The 16,178-nt window shown below is 44.7% G+C and overlaps 1 long non-coding RNA gene across 3 annotated transcripts in view; it reads left to right on the plus strand.

The window, feature by feature from the left end:
• The first annotated feature begins 3,992 nt into the window (after positions 1-3,992).
• LOC109307857 overlaps positions 3,993-16,178 on the plus strand; it is a 103,511-nt gene continuing 91,325 nt past the window's right edge. For all 3 annotated transcript variants that reach the window (XR_002100378.1, XR_002100377.1, XR_002100379.1), the window contains exon 1: positions 3,993-4,118. This is a non-coding gene — a long non-coding RNA (uncharacterized LOC109307857). The remainder of the gene's footprint in view (positions 4,119-16,178) is intronic.

Below are 16,178 nucleotides of genomic sequence, written 5' to 3' on the forward strand. Positions count from 1 at the left end.
ACTTATTGATAAGGCATTTTTAATAATATTTCTAACAGATCTGTGCTCCTCGCTTGTCGTCTGCAACACGTGTTTCTGTAGCTGCCATCACCATCATGGTAACATGCGCCCCCACCCTGTGCTTGTGTGCACTGTCTGTTGTTGGTGAGTACCAAAATTGTCTTGTAAAAGTGATAGAAATAGGTCTGGGGTCAGTACAGTTGCAGTCTTGGAACAGATCCCTAGTTGTTACTTTGTAAAGTGGGTTGCTTTTATGCGAATTCGAGTTATGCGCCATTTTCCAGGAACTCATGTATAGTAGAAAGAGAGGGAAACCTGTATGTAGAAACAAAATAAGACAAAGTCCCTGGTCAAAACAGTTTGCAATCTAGGCTAGACTGGAGACAAAGCATGAGAAGGAAGTAAGAGGCATAACTAATGTTGTAGGACTAGCACTCATCTCATATTAGTGCCAGCCCAGTGTGCCATCCACCAGACCAGGGATGTCAAATTTACAGCCCGCTGGCTGGATCTGACCACAGCATGTGGCCCACAAGGCTTGTAGAAGGGCCAGGAATTTGTGGTTGACATAAGCAGGGATGGAGACTGCCACTAAAATTCAGGGTCTGGTGTTGGAGGCAAGGGGCAAGTGATAGCTTTGGTAACCGCCTCAGTCGCCACCACCTCTTGCCCTCCTGCTGTTGTTCACCCTGCAACCACATCCAGATGCAGGTTTTGAGGAGCCCCCTGGCCCAAAGGCCTATCTGGCTCAGAGGCAGGATAAGTTTGGCACCACTGCCTTAGGTCAGAGAGTTCCTCAAGGCAGATGCTTGACAGTTATAATGTGTACATGGGAATTTAGGATGGGAGCACTCTCTCATAATTTGGCTTTGCATGTACAGAAATAGGAAGCTAATATGAAACATAGCTGAAGGGATTATGGGATTTAGGAAGTTCTCCAGACACATGTTGATGTAATACTGTTTCTTATGGTCCTTTGAAAGGTTTCAGTGGCAAGGTTCTTGTGGGCTCTATTGACTGACTAAAATGGAAAAGGAAGGTTTTTTGGTGATATATTTTATTGGGACAGATACCCATTTTGGAGTAGGTTAGGTGGAGAAAATGGTCTCTTCTTCAGAGGTCCTCCTTCATGGTTATGTTGCATATATGGAGTCATGTGTTAGCAAAAGGGTGCAAATGATAAATCCCCAGGACTTAATGTTATGCTTCTTGCACAAATGTAGCAAGCAGATTTCATTATGCATTCTGGTTTCTTTTTTCTTCATGTTGTGGATTTTTCCATTATAGAGACTTTTAACTGTTGTAGTAGGGTTGGAGTGTTGTATCCATGATGGTCCAGGAAATATGAGAAGAGAAATGGAGAAGATATAACTCATATCCACATCAGCTGCCTGGTGGAGTCAAGGATAAGCCAGTATGATCTCTGCCAAAATGAGATTCTCTCTGGCTTACATTTTGAGAAACATTTTCCTTTTCCACTTTTTTTTGTCAGGGACTGTACTCTAGCCTTTGCCTATTGTCATCTTCCTGTCTCTCCAACTCTGCTATGACTCTCCTTATTTCTCCCAGTTTCAATGAATGCGTCTCTTTAAGTCTCTATGGGTTTATTGCTTTGTTATTCTCTCTAATCCCTTCTGCCTCTCTCAGAACTGTTCTTTCTTTTTTCTTTTCCCTTTCCCCCTTCCTTGGCTTTTATATTTAAATCTCTCCTCTAATTTGACAGCCTGCTGTCTGCATGTCCTTTCATTGCATCTCATGAAGTGAGCTGTTGCTCACGAAAGCTGATCTCTGATTCAGTTAATCTATAAAGTGCATCTCTACCCCACCTTCTGCCTTCCTCTCCCCTTATCACTTGATACAAAGTTGCCAAATATATGTTTAAACAATTTAGTATAGTTAAACACCAGGTTTGAAAAGCTTCCTGGGCCCCCAACTTTCTTCTGTAAACTTTGAGATAGGGAGGCAAATGGTTGCAAATGGATGTCTTCCCAAAATTTGGAAAATACTGATCTTAACTTCTTTGTGCTTCAATATTTACAAATATGTAATAGAGAAAATGGATTTTCACCTTTTTTGTGAAGTGCCAAAGATATGAATAAAAATTCCTGTGTAAGTGTTGAGTTTTGGTATGTTCATGCTTTTTATTTTGGTTTTCCATTGCTCTGTGGTGCAGGTGGCATAGGATAAGGGATAGGAATGATTGAATATGACTTCCATACAAATAAGTTGCAAGAGTAAATAATAATATGATACTATCATAATCAAGGAAGCTAACCATCTTCTTTTCTTTAGGGGAGGTGTTTTGAATGAATGATAGCTGTCAGAAGAGATAAAAGACCGCAAAAATATGTATTATAGACAGCATGTCTAATGATTTTGTCCATGTGGACACAACAATAGTTTGTGACTGTCAACTGGCCTCCAACTCACCAGCCTGGGCCACAACAGTCAGCCACTGCTTTGCTTTTCCCGCAAAATGTATTCTCATAACACAGTGAAATTATTAAATCATAAAGAAACCGTATCAAGAATCAAGTGTCTCTTCTCCTTCGTAATCTTGGGGTAGGATGGGGTGACAGAAGCCCTAGGGTCCAGTCAACTTTCCGAAGCACCTTTCTATGAAGAACCTCCATAGACTCCCCCTGCTTCTCCATTATCAAGGTCTTACAGGGGTGGACAGTGTTATGTTGAGTAGCTGAGGGAATTACATGAGCATGATTATGGATTGAACTCTATTTTGGTAGGGCCTAGAGACCCACAAAGAATTGGAGTGCCATCATGTTAGATGATACAAAAACACCTAATATGAAAACCAATACCAATGTAACTTGATTTTTCATAGTGTTCTCAAACATCTCAAAACATGGCGACAAATTGTACAAGACAACAGAAAGTATGTAGTATGAATTATGGAAAACAATGGTGTATGAATGTTGTTCAGGCATAAAACAAAACATTGTCATCAGAAGGCCACCAGCAGAGGGAGAGAAAAATTAAGAGGCCCAGGTAAGGGCGAAAACCTAAATAGTAAGATGAAATATGAAAAGAGATCGAAAATGGATAAGGCAGAGTGGTACATGATGCCTATTGTAGGAGGTGTTGTAAAGAAAGTTCTCTTTCTTCCAGTGTAAAGCATAAAGGACCAGTCTGGCCTATTATCAGTTTGCAGAATTCTTCAAAGCAGACATGCAGTCCAGTGAATTTGCTATTTCAAAGGCACAAAGAGCAGCTGCCTTCACATGCTCAGCCTTTAAATACCATTGCACTGATGTGCTCTGGGGTGAGGGCTTGAGAAAAAAAAATCTCAAGTCTGGTTGAGAAAAAAAATCTTTGTCAAAAGCTGTAATGAGTTCTGCATAGTAGGAAGCCACTGAACTCATCAGACAGGATTTTCAAAAGTTGTTTTGGGTACTAGACATCTCTTAAAAGGCAGGATTGCCAGAAAGTGAGTCTCCATGCTCTCTATTCACCTGTAGTTGCCTGGGAAGTGGAGACCCAAGAGCTTGTCTGTTGTCAGAGCACAGATCAGCTTGCCGTGTAGTCTCTTAACTCTGCTTCTGGGCTGAACCTATCTATCCCCCAGCAAAGAACTACACAGGGTAGTGGCAAAAGGTAGATGCCGTTTTGAGCTATGCTGCAGTTTATAATCTCTTCTTCTTAAGAGTGTGACCCTGTTGAAAAGTATGGACAATTTGGCATATTCACAAAATGAAACACTCCTGTCAACATCCTGGTTCTGTTGACTTGAACAAGAGTTTTACTGTTAACTTAATTCAAGCCAAGGTTTTACTTTGGTGTAACAGAGAACCCTAGCCCTGTCACCAAAAGACAGGTCTGCCCATTTAAGGCCAGAATGTTCTGGGCACAGAGTGCTGGTAAGGAGGGGGTTAAATGCCAAGCCTGGCCAGTGGGTCAGGTGCCCGGAAGGGGCAGGCCAGGACTACAAAACCCTGGGCAGCGCAGCAGAGCAGTGCATCCTAGAGCTTCATGGAGAGGTTTGGTGAGTGATCTCAAGGCTGGAGGAGGGGAACTACAGAAGCCCCTGGAGAGATGGCAGCAACCCCAGAAGAGAGACTGTAGCTGACAGTGGGAAGCCGAAGCACAAACCCTGTGCAAATGTAAGCTGGCATGCTGCCTCCTTTAATCACATTTTTTTTTGGTGGCAGTTATTGCCCATGGACAGGACAGTTCACATTTCTTTTTTGTTATAGAATAACACTGGTGTTTTGGGTGAGGCTATTTGGGGAAGGAGGAGGCCTCGTTTGGGACCCCAAGCTGGTGTGAGGACCTGGTGCCAGTGTGGGTGCAGGATTTGGGGTGCATTGACACTGGCACCAGAAAAGGTACAGTGTTAGTGCCAGTGTGGGTGTGGGATTTTGGGGTACACTGACCCTGGCATGATCTTAAAAGGCTGGGGTGGTCTGGTGCACCCGAGGTGCAAATTTTTTTTGTTTGTTTGTTTGTTTTTTTTGGACTGAAACGCTTGGACTTCAAGGCTGTTCCCAGAGTCAAACCCTGTTTGGTGGGTTTAGACAGGGAAGTGTAGCTAGAGAAAGACTGGGGTCAAGGCCTGTGGAGGTGAAAGTCCCCAACATACGAAATACAATAGGCAGTCTCCCGCTCACAAGAACATCAGCATAATAATTTCCATGAAGATGTGGCAGGCAAGTAGAGAGCAGGACAAAAGAACCTTAAAGGGGACTCCAAGGGCACCTCAAGTAAGGCATGGATTAACAGGGAAGATGGCGCTGGGGAGGACAACCTGTTACACTTGCTTGATTTTTTATTCCATACAAAGGGTGAAATGCTATGGCACTTCCTGGGCTTTAGTGGTAGTTTTCTACCTGTGGTCTAGCATATGTATGGCTATATATGTGTGCCCAGTCTGGATACATAAGCGGATGTAAGTCACAAAAATGTAGCCAGGCAGAAACCCATGATTAACGGATGTTAAACTGGTGGAGGGGGCCCTTGCATGCTGAGTGATCAGTGCACTGGTCTACACAGTTAAAGAGCTGGGTTCTAGCTCCCCCTTAGCAAAAACGGGGCTGAATTTGTATTTCTCTGAATAAGCATAGTACTCTATGGGTGTAGTTACATGATAAAATTAGCACATGCTAACCCAAAGTAATGTTAGACAGCACTAAAATTAGCACATGCTGTGAGCAGTGGCTCATTAAGGGTTAGAACCATTCTCACATGCACAGTACAGACCTGTGGCCAGTGAGCTGGTGAACAGGGGTGTGGCTAGTACCTGCCAAGTCTGCTCCATGGCTGCCTGGTTAACCAGCTCTCCTAGAGTAGTATAGGTTCCAGGATTTGGCCCATGTTACCCTCCACCAGCCTGGAACTGGCTCCTGCCAGCCCCAGTGGGCCCAGAGTGGGATCAACTAGGCTTGCTCTACCCATCAGGCACTGTGGCTGCCTGGCAGCTCCTTGACCCCTGCCTCTCTGGGCTGCTTAGCAGCTCTCTGGCCACATGTCCCCATTCTGCCTTCTCTCCTGCCCCAGCTGTGGCAGATGACAGAACAAGGAGCAATGGTCTCAAGTTGCAGCAAGGGAAGTTTAGATTAAATATTAAGAAAACCTTTCTTGCTAGGAGGGTAGTAAAACAGTGGAACAGGCTACCCAGGGAGGCTGTGGAATCTCCATCCTCGGAAGTTTTTAAGACCTGGCTAGACAAAGCTTTGGCTAGGATGATCTAGTTGGGGCTGGTCCTGCTTTGAGCAGGATTTTGGACTAGATGACCTTCTGAAGTCCCTTCCAACCCTAATTTTTATGATTCTATGCAAATTGCTGGTATTAACGTCATAGCCTGTTACTGGACCTAGGCTGCCTAACACCACCTGGTGATAATCTTTGCCTGAAAAGGATTATTTCTGAGATGCTCAGAGGCTTCTTACCTTGTCTTTTCCTGGTTTAACATATGGGTACTCGCATCTTACTTAAGAGCACTTAACATGTTTGAAAGGTAACATATAATAACACCCTATCACGCTATAGGACAGGTATTATCTAATGTCCCCTCCAACTGCTCTTTGGGCAGACAACAGAGGGAGCTATGTGTGGTCAGGAGAAAGGGAGCAAGCCAAATAGTGTGTGGCTCAGCACAGTCAGATGTTCCTTTCCCTGGGAGCACTGGGCTCTAGCCTGAACCCTTATTCCCAATATAACAAACTTCCCCATTGTACTTCTCTCCACTTATCCAATGACTATAAAATTCAAGGGGCAGTGGCTCAGTTTGAAAAGGAGTTCTGGATAATGTTTAACCTGTGGTGTGGTAGTTTGAGCCCTCAGCCAAGGAGTTAGAATCCCTTTCTTCCATTGTCTAGCCCATATTGCCTGGCCTCATTCAGTTTTTCCCAAACTTTCCCAATCATTGTTCCTCAATTTCTGGTGGACACTATGCATCCTGACCATCAAAGTCCTATTGAAAAAAGGATAAAAGTAGGTTAAATTAAAATATTAATTTGGAAAGCACTTGTATACCACAGCTGTGAAACCATTAACTCAGAAGAACATGCACAAATGTAGTGCTGGATACTAATATGTACTCTCTGGCTGTGTCTACACAAGACACTGACTGCACAATAGCATGTGACTACTGTACAGAAGTGTCACATGGCAGGAAGCGTGATGTGACACTACTGCACTGTAGTCATGAGCTACTGCACAGTCAAGAATCACAAAAGCCGTTCCTCAGTGCTACTGCACAGTAACTCCGGTAACTGAGCAGCAGGGACCTGGGTTTTCCATTTCCCATGGGAAAACAAAGAAAAATGTGGATTTCTCCCTTCACCCAAGGAAAACCCGGATTTTTCATTTAGCAGAGAAACCCACAGATTTTTGCAGTTCTGCAGTGAATCCTCTGCAGGCTGGCAGAATTCCAGCCTACAGGGGGCTGGAAGGGAGCAAGAGGAGGATGGTCAGGCAGGGGCGCCATGTGCATGTACTGTATATGCACATGGCTGCCAGGCAGTCTGGAGAACCACTCCTGCAGGTAAGTGGTGGTGGGGGATTAAGGCCCCTGGAGGCAGGGAGGGAGTTGGGCAGGGCTGGGGCTGCTGCCCAGCTGGGCGGTGCATGGGGCTTGGAGCCCAGGGCCACAATGTGTGGCTGCAGGGCACTGGCAGGGAGTGGGATGGGGCTGTGGGAGGCTAGCTGGAGGGGCAGGAGGGCCTGGCTCCCCACTGTGTGCATTCCTGGAGGTCAGGAAGGACTTGTGCCCCCCAGATCTGCGCATGGTATGTGGGCAGATATGGCATGCCCACTGTGGACTTGAGCTTCCACCCTGCTGCACGCCCTGGGGCCTTTGCAGCCCAGTGGGTGCAACCAGTGCTGCAAGGGAGAGCAGGGCTGCCCTGGCGAGGTACCCCCTGTGCATGTGGCAGCGAGGGGCTCAACCTCGCACCACTGACTCTGCTGCTGCTGTGCATGCAGGGGGCATGCCACTGCAAGCTCTGCACTACCTTAGTGACAAGATCACCATGTGGCCCCACTCTGCCCTGCAGCACGAGGTTACACCTGCTGGGCTGTGGAGGCCCCAGCGAGGGCATGAGGGCAGAAGCCCTAGCCTACAGCAGGCAGCCTGTACCCACCCCAGCTCTGCACACAGATCTGGGGGGCACAGGTCCCCTGTGCCCACCCAGGAGTATATGCAGTGCTGGGGAGCTGGCCTCTCTCCCACCTCACAAGCCCGCAGTAGGGGGTAGGGCCAGGCTCCATTCTGCTGTGGATCGGGGCGAGGGGCACCAGCAGGGTTGGGGGGAAGTAAGGGGTACCAGCAGGGCTGGGGGACTGTTGTAAGAGAGTGGGGGGCACGAGCAGGCCAGGGGGCTGTATGGGCAGGGGGGAGTGAGGGGAACCAGCAGGGCTGGGGAGGGTTGTGGGAGTGTGTGATGGGCTTTCTTTTTTAATCATGAATTTTGGGGTTTTTATCAGAGAACTTGCAATTTTTTTTATCAGAGAAAACCAGGATCCTTGTTGAGCAGTCATTTAGGACTTGTTTATACAAGTCCTAAATGACTGTGCAGTAACGACTACACAGTCAGTGTTTTGTATAGACACAGCCAGTGTTTTCCTTTTTGGCCTTGGGTGAATCACTCAACCTATTTTACCTCTATGTAAATTGGAAAATGACAATATGTATGGAGGGCTGTGAGTACTGGTTGCCGTGCAAAGTATTATTTTTTTATTCTAGGAATAGTTATAGTAAACAAAACAGAAGCAATACGTAAATCCTCTTTGACCCATCCATATGTGTGAATACACTTGTATCCATATATACACGTGTGTATATGTCGAGAGAGATTGTGAGTGTACTGGGTCTTTTACATTTTCATTTAAAATTTCATTTAAGTGTATATGAAAGAGAGATCCCAAATGGGGAAGCAAAGGAGATCTACGAAGGAAGTTAATCATTGCCCAAGCCAATGCTCAGAGCAAATGTTAGTGGAGAAGAGAGGTCATTCAGCTAAGGGGCCAGAGCCCATTCTTTCTAGAGACAATGGAAAATCTCTCATTATCTTTAGCAGGAGAAGGATTGTGCCGAAAATCTGGGTCTCCCTTTAGGTATTATACCTGATAGGTTTATTATCTTTTCCACTTATGAATCAGTTTCCTTAGTGACCAAAGGTGATTGTCTGATAGTTGCTATATCTCTTCTGTAAAGAAGTTAGATGTTCTCAATTCGATTCCTAGTGTCCAGGTGTTCATGCAAAAAAATGTTCACTCAAGTTATCACTAATTACTTGCTATTCTTGTGTAAGAAACCAAAGGATGACCATGGAGACAGACCTCTCCTGTATAAGGAGTCCCTGTAACCCAGAGATGAAGTATACTACCAGAGTAAGCTGAGAGAACTCTGTATCTGCTCTACAGCTAAAGCAGTCTTTGTCATCTGCTACAGTCAATGTGGTACCATATGTGAACACTAAGTTTAAAAAAAAAACAAACGTATTTTTGAAAGAGAACTTGAAAACTCTGGTTCTATTTGTTCCCTTCACACACAACTGGGAGCTACACTGATATCATTCAAACTTTCCACAAAGAATTTCCAAGCGTTTGTCCAGTAAAAACTCTTGGAATCAAGGACTCGGCTTCTAAAAACAGAGGGTTTCTTTTTACTCAAATGGTTGAAGAAATCACAATAAAAGTTTACAGGGACTATAGATGGGGGTTTCCTGTGTGCATACAGTCAATGCAGTGTCCAGACGGATGAATATGTAGGAAGAGAGAAAAATGCATTATTGCCTTGCTTAAGACTCCATTGCAACATTTCATAGCTTCACTGCTGCAGAAAACTCAGAAATGAATCCTCACCAGCCTCTAACTCTGCCTTGATTTTCTTGCACTAGTGACAGGGTGGGAAGAGAAAATTACTTCATTTGCTAGAGCAGCTTATGCTCCTAGTTACTCAAGCCAGTAACTGTGGAGAGGGAATGGGGAGTGGAAACAGAGCCAGGACTCAGTCCTTTTCCCACCCTCTCCCATCCTGTTTACTTGTCTGAAGAAAGCAACCTGGCTCTCCCTCTAAAGCCCAGGTTGCTATATGGTGACTGCCAAACAAGTGGCATGGTTGGAACAGTGAGAGTCTAGCTTGTCTACACAGGCAGATAAAACTAGTAGCAGGTGGGTCCCTTATAGTTAGTAGAATAAAGTAAGTCTCCAAATCTCAGGATCTGGTCTGCAGTTAGTTATACCCCAGTACTGTAAATATTTGTATACATGGGTGATTTTAGGCATGTGAATAGCCATGCTGAGCTCAGTAGGGTGACTCACATGCTTCAAGTTTACATATCCACAAGAATTCCAGGATCGGGGCCACAGTTGATTTATTTAGGAAAAAATCATGACAAGGATAGTATATGTTTTAAGTTCAATGTTAGGGGTCCAATAATGCTGGGACTTGAGCATATGTATCTCCTGATTTATCAGGCCTATAAATTCTTGCCAGAAGGCTTGACTTAAATATAATTGATTATAGGGTGGATATTTTCAGTACTGTGCAAATCTCATTAGCGTTGTTTTTCTGTATAGCATGTAACGGATTACCAACAGGAGGACAGAACTAATGAAAAGATAGTAATGTAAATTAAGTTGCATTGGAGTGAGGTTATTAAATGGAGTGGATCTCAACAAATATAGGGGTAAAAAGTGATTTTAAAATAGCTACTAGAATTAATATGAAGAATAATGATCTCAAATGGAAAAGTTCTAGTTACATAATAGAAAAACAGTTCTTCATAGCTATAATTAGTGATTGAAATAAAATGCCTAGTGAGATGAAGTAAATAAATCATGTTCATTTTAATTTCCTGTATCTCTATATCAACCTGTATAACAACCTATATCCCTAATTTTTAATTTGGTATTTTATAGGAAACTGTTAACTAAGGACTATGTTGCTAAATCCTTCATGTAGTCTCCTAGGGTGAGATTTTTAATTTGACTGGTGATGAAAGTCCAATGAGTTCTGTGATCAAAACAAAATGAAAAAGTAATTTGAAATTCTGAATGGGAATCCTCCTACTGAAATCTAGCATGATTTAATAACCAATAATTGCATTAATTGCAGAAACTGATTTTGTAAATAGGCTGCAGATGGATATGAACTAATGTCTAACATAGCACTTTAAGATGAAAAGAAATGAGATGCTAATTAAAAGTGAATGGGATTTGTACTGAGTTGAAGTCTAAGCTGAAAAGATATGCTAGTATAGCTATGTCAGGTAGGAATGTAAAAACACCTACACCTCCTAGTATCATAGTGATGTTGACAATCCAAACTGCCCTGTATAGATTCAACTTATGTGTACCAACTTTCTGACATTTAAGGTGAACTTAACTGTCAGAGTAGACGCACATATATGGAGCGGAGTTGACTTTAATATGGTGCAAGATAATACTACTCTAAGGTCACATTAGTTAAGTTGACTTGACAGGGCTTCTGCAGGGGAGTGTTCACAAGATGGCTGCCATTATGTCAAGGAACTGTATATGCTCCAATGTGGCTTAATTTAAATCGACTTAGTTAAGTTGCCTTATTTTAAGTCAGCTTGGATGTGTGTATACTGCCCATATTGGTAAATAAGTCCTTTTGCAGGTATAATTTATGTTGTTCCAGGAGGTGGTGTGACTATCCCCTTGCAAAGTCTTTGTGGTGTAGAATAGTTGCCTTCTAAAAATCAAAGGCCTATAGTTAGGAGTGGGGCTAAATTATCTAGTAGCATGAGTCTGGGGGGAAAAAAGGGGAAAGACATGTTGGATTCTGGTAGCTCTATACTAACCATGTCACCCAGAGGGAAAGATGGGACCATTTATTCTTCACAAGAGTTGTAGAGCAGTAATATTGTCATGGCTATTTATCTCTGGTCTCTGATCCCTGAATGCAACCTGCACAGATAGCTGTGTGCAGAACTTCTATGTGCAAGGTTGAGGAACTTTTGGCCTAGGCTGTGGACCTTTGCAAGAGTTTGTATTGCAGTCAAAAAACAGCAATAACTATTAGAACATTTGCTTGCTTTCTGCCTTAGGGAGCAGGTGGGTTGGCCAGAGGGGTCACTTTTCCCAGCTGGCACAAGTAGCTGTCTATGTTACCTTAGGTAGACCCCTGTGCAGTGCTGTTGTTCAATGAAAACTTTCTATGTGGCCTACCTGCATGCTGCCCCACTTTCTGCAGTTAAACCACACTGTTACAGCCAGTACTACTTGCCATGCTTGCCTGTGTGATTACATGGTGGTAGAAAACATCTGTGTCTCATCTACATGTACAAGTGCAGAATTACCTGTAATTAATAGTAGGTAAGCACATTTCCAATTACAGCATTCAAGTCTACAAATGCAACTGTTCTTAATAGTATTGATAGCGGGCCTAAATTGAAGATAATACTGACTCACGCTCTTGAGGAAGACATTGTAGGAAAGCGGCTAATACAGGTGACAACCCATACATTAGTTATGGGCGCAGCTGAAATATTATCAAAGAATTATCTATAGGTGCTATGTGAGTGAAATGATACCAGATAAGTGGACTTCAAAAACAAATGAGAGAAAATCCTGATGACATAAGCACTGAGAAAGATAAGAGTGGGTAAATTTACTGTGTATCATTTTGTCATCTTGGGTTCTACTAAAGGCTCAGCATCCAGTATGTGGTATATATGCAGAGTGAATAAGTCTGGGTTTGTTGTAAATCTGTATTCATTTTAATATTGTGTGTGATTGCTGGTCTGAACAATTCAGCCTAGCTGCCATTTGCCTGATGGGAAGATGTAATATCTATTTTAAGAATAGTATATTTATTACTAAATGGTATTTTAAAAGTAGATAGGACTGCATAGTTCAGCTCTAAGAATGGGTGAAGACTCAAAGAAGTGGAATGTAAAGAGGGCAGAACGAGAAGCAAAAGGAATTAATGAAACTGGAGATAGGTCTGTTAAATGTCTCTGGGTTAGGGGAGAGCAACAATGGTGATGTTGTGGTGGGGGTCTGCTATTAATAACCAGACTAGAAGGATGAGGTAGATGAGGCTTTCTTTAGAAACTAGCAGTAGTTTCCAAGCCCTGGTTCTCATGGTTTTCAGTCACACTGACACCTACTGGGAGGGCAATATAGAAGCGCACAGGCAATCTAGGAAGTTTTTAGGGAGTATTGGAGATAACTTCCTCGTGCAAGTATTGGAGAGACCAACTAGAAGACATGCTCTTCTTGACTTGCTGCTCACAAACAGGGAAGGATTGCTGGGGGATGTAGAAGTGGATGGCAACTTGAGCCACAGTGACCATGAGATGATCGAATTCAGGATCCTGACAACAGGAAGAAAGGAGAGCAGTAGAGTATGGACCCTGGACTTCAGAAATGCAGACTTCGGGTGTTTTTATATGTGCTCCAGGGTTGGGAGGGCTGTGCATTAATTCTTAATTAGAACAGTTCTGAGAACTGCTGTGCTTTAAGTGCCCAGAGTGTCTTGTATATCAGCATCTCCACACTTCAAAATGGTGGTGGGGCTGCTTTTATCTAAAGCTTGTTGAATGAGCTTTAGTTAAAGTGCTACCACAACCATTTTAAAGTGCGGGGATGCTGATGCATGAGACCCGGAGGTTGGCTGGAAGCATGCTAACTAGCACACTCCAGCAGACTTGATTAATTGAGTTGGCTCCAATGTGCTTTAATTACAGTGCATGTGAGCAGTCTCCTAGCTCACGTACAGCCTTCCTTTGACTTCAGGGAAGTGATGGGCAGGATCCTCTGGGAGGCCAGTTTGAAGGGGAAAGGAGTCCAGGAGAGCTGGTTGCATTTTAAAGAACCCATACTGAGTGCACAGGAACAATTCGTCCCAATGTACACGAAGAATATAGCAAATATGACAAGTGACCTGCTTGACTTAGCAAAGAACTCTTCAGTGAACTTAAAAAGGAAGCTTGGACAGATGACTAGGAAGGAATGTAAGAATATTGCTCAGGTATTCACGGATGGAATCAGGAAGGCCAAAGTGTAATTGGAATTGCAGCTAGCAAGGGAAATGAAGGGTTTCTATAATTATGTTAGCAGCAAGAGGAAGGCCTGGGAAAATGTGGGTTCCTTACTGAATGGGGGAGACAACCTAATGACAGATAATGAAGAAAAGGCTGATGTATTTAATGCTTTTTTTTTTTTTTTTTTTTTAACCTCCAATTCCCAGACTAATGCACTGGGCAGCCCAGTTTTTGGGAGAAGGTGAGCAGCCAACAGTAGTGAAGAAGAGGTTAGTGTCTATTTAGAAAAGCCTGATGTGTACAAGTCCATGGGGCCAGATGCAATGCATCTGAGGGCATGGGTGACTAGTGCTGCCTTAGTCAGCAACTGCTGCCTGTGGCCAGTCCTGCCGATGGGGGAAGTCCCCCCGTGGCCGATCCTGCTGACCAGGCCACCCCCTACATGTTGCCACTACCTGAGGGCGCTGATATGATTGCAGAGCCACTGGCCATTATCTTTGAAAACTCGTGGCAATCAGGAGAGGTTCCAGATGATTGGAAAAGGGCTAATATAGTGCCCATCTTAAATAAAAGGAAGATCCAGGGAACTACAAAATAGTCAGCCGTACCTGAGTCCCAGGAAAAATCATGGAGCAGGTCTTCAAGGACTCTATTTCTAAGCACTTGAGATGAAGGTGATTAGGAACCGTCAGCATCAATTCATTGAGAGCAAGTCACGCCTGACCAATCGGATTGCCTTCAATGGTGAGACAACTGCCTCTGTAGATGTGGGGAAAGCAGTGGGCATGACACCTTGACTTTAGGAAGGTTTTGATATGGTTTCCAACAGCATTCTTGCAAGCAAGTTAAGGAAGTATGGGTTGGATGAATGGACAATGAGGTGGATAGAGAGCTGACTGGCTTATTGGGCTCAATGGGTAGTGATGAATGGCCTGAGGTCTAGCTGGCAGCCAGTATCAAGTGGAGTGCCCCGTGAGTTCATCCTGGGGCTGGTTTTGTTCAATAACTTCATTAATGATCTGGAAGATGGGATGGAGTGCATCCTCAGCCAGTTTGCAGATGACACCAAGCTGGGGTAGTAGTAGATACGCTGGAGGGTAGATCTAGGATTCGGAGTGACCTAGACAAATTGGAGGATTGGGCCAAATTAAACTATATGGGCTGGATACAGACATGCGGTCTGTGGTGCCACAAACAGCATGTGTTTCATGTTAAACTTTGTGCATCACTGCTAATTTGCAGTGTTGGCACACAATTTGCTATTGGGACTTCTTGGTAGCAAAAGAAAAAACCCATGAAGAAAAGAAAGGTGCCAGGCAGGCCAAAGAGGCATGCACTGGGACAAATGTGGAGATCGGAGAGCAGGCAGCTCAGAGCTGGATGCTCCCACGTCTCTGTGTGCCACAGCATGGGGCTCCACTGCAGAAATTCCCCCATGCTAAGGAATGTGGAGCCCCTGTGCTGGGGCATGTGGAGCCACTGCACTGAAACGTGCTGCAGGGGCCCTAGGTTGTCTCCTCTTCCAAATCGGGGAGGAGCCAGCCTAGGACTGCTTGCTCCCCCATCTCCACATGCTTCAGCATGGTGGCTCCTCAATGGACCTTTTGCACTGGGAAGTAGCCAGCCTGCTCTCCTGTCTTTTGGCACCCTGCCCCAGCCAGCTGGAAAGCAGATGGCTGGGGGGGCAGGGTGACCTCAGCGTGGGGGCTTCACAGCACACAGATGGGGGAGAAAGCAGCCCGTGTGTTTCCTGGCTGGCTGAGGCACAGGGTGCCTCAATGCAGGGCCTTCTTGCTGGCTAGCTAGCCCCCCTTGCAGCACATGGAGCAGTGGGACAATGTGTCCTACCTCAAAGCACACAGGCAGGGGTGTGCACGGCAGCATAAATTTGTTCTGTTACTATCTGTGCTGCTGTAAATGCATGGCTCTGCTCATGTGGATATGGCCATGGTGTTCAACAAGCACAAGTGTAAAATCCTGCACTGCACACAGAAGAATCCCTTGCACTGCTACAGGATTGGGACCAACTGGCTAAGCAGCAGCTCTGAAGAAAAGGACCTGGTGGTTACAGTGGGCAAAAAGCTGAATATGAATCAATAGTGTGCTCATTGCCAAGAAGGCTAATGGCATACTGGGCTCCAATAGCAGGAACATTGCCAGCAGAAGTGTTTCCTTCCCTCTATTGGGCACTGGTGAGGCCACATCTGGAGTACTGTGTCCAGTTTTGGGCCCCCCCACTACAGAAAGGATGGGGACAAGTTAGAGTCCAACTGAGGGCAGCAAAAATGGTTAGGGGGCTGGGGACATGACTTAGGAGAGGCTGACGGAACTGGGCTTATTCTATCTGAAGAAGAGAAGACAGAGCAAGGATTTAATAGCAGCCTCGAACTACCTGCAGGGTGGTTGCAAAGAGGATGGAGCTAGACTGTTCTCAGTGGTGGCAGATGACAGAACAAGGAGCAATGGTCTGAAGTTGCATCAAGGGATGGTTAGGTTGGATATTAATGTAAAGGTGCTGAAGTGTTTCCTTATAGCTTGCAAGCTCAATCAGGGTGTTTGCATTCTTGGGACAAGGATTGGAGCAGGCTGTGCACACAGAACGCATGCATGTGACTGGACAGCTGTAACTCCAGGGCAGAAAACCTGGGGGAAAACGGGGAGACTGGCTGGGGAGAGGGTAGCTGAAGCTGTACTGAGAGAGGC

This window comes from Crocodylus porosus, unplaced genomic scaffold, assembly GCF_001723895.1.
Source record: "Crocodylus porosus isolate Cpor-Errol unplaced genomic scaffold, CroPor_comp1, whole genome shotgun sequence".
Taxonomy (NCBI): domain Eukaryota; kingdom Metazoa; phylum Chordata; order Crocodylia; family Crocodylidae; genus Crocodylus; species Crocodylus porosus.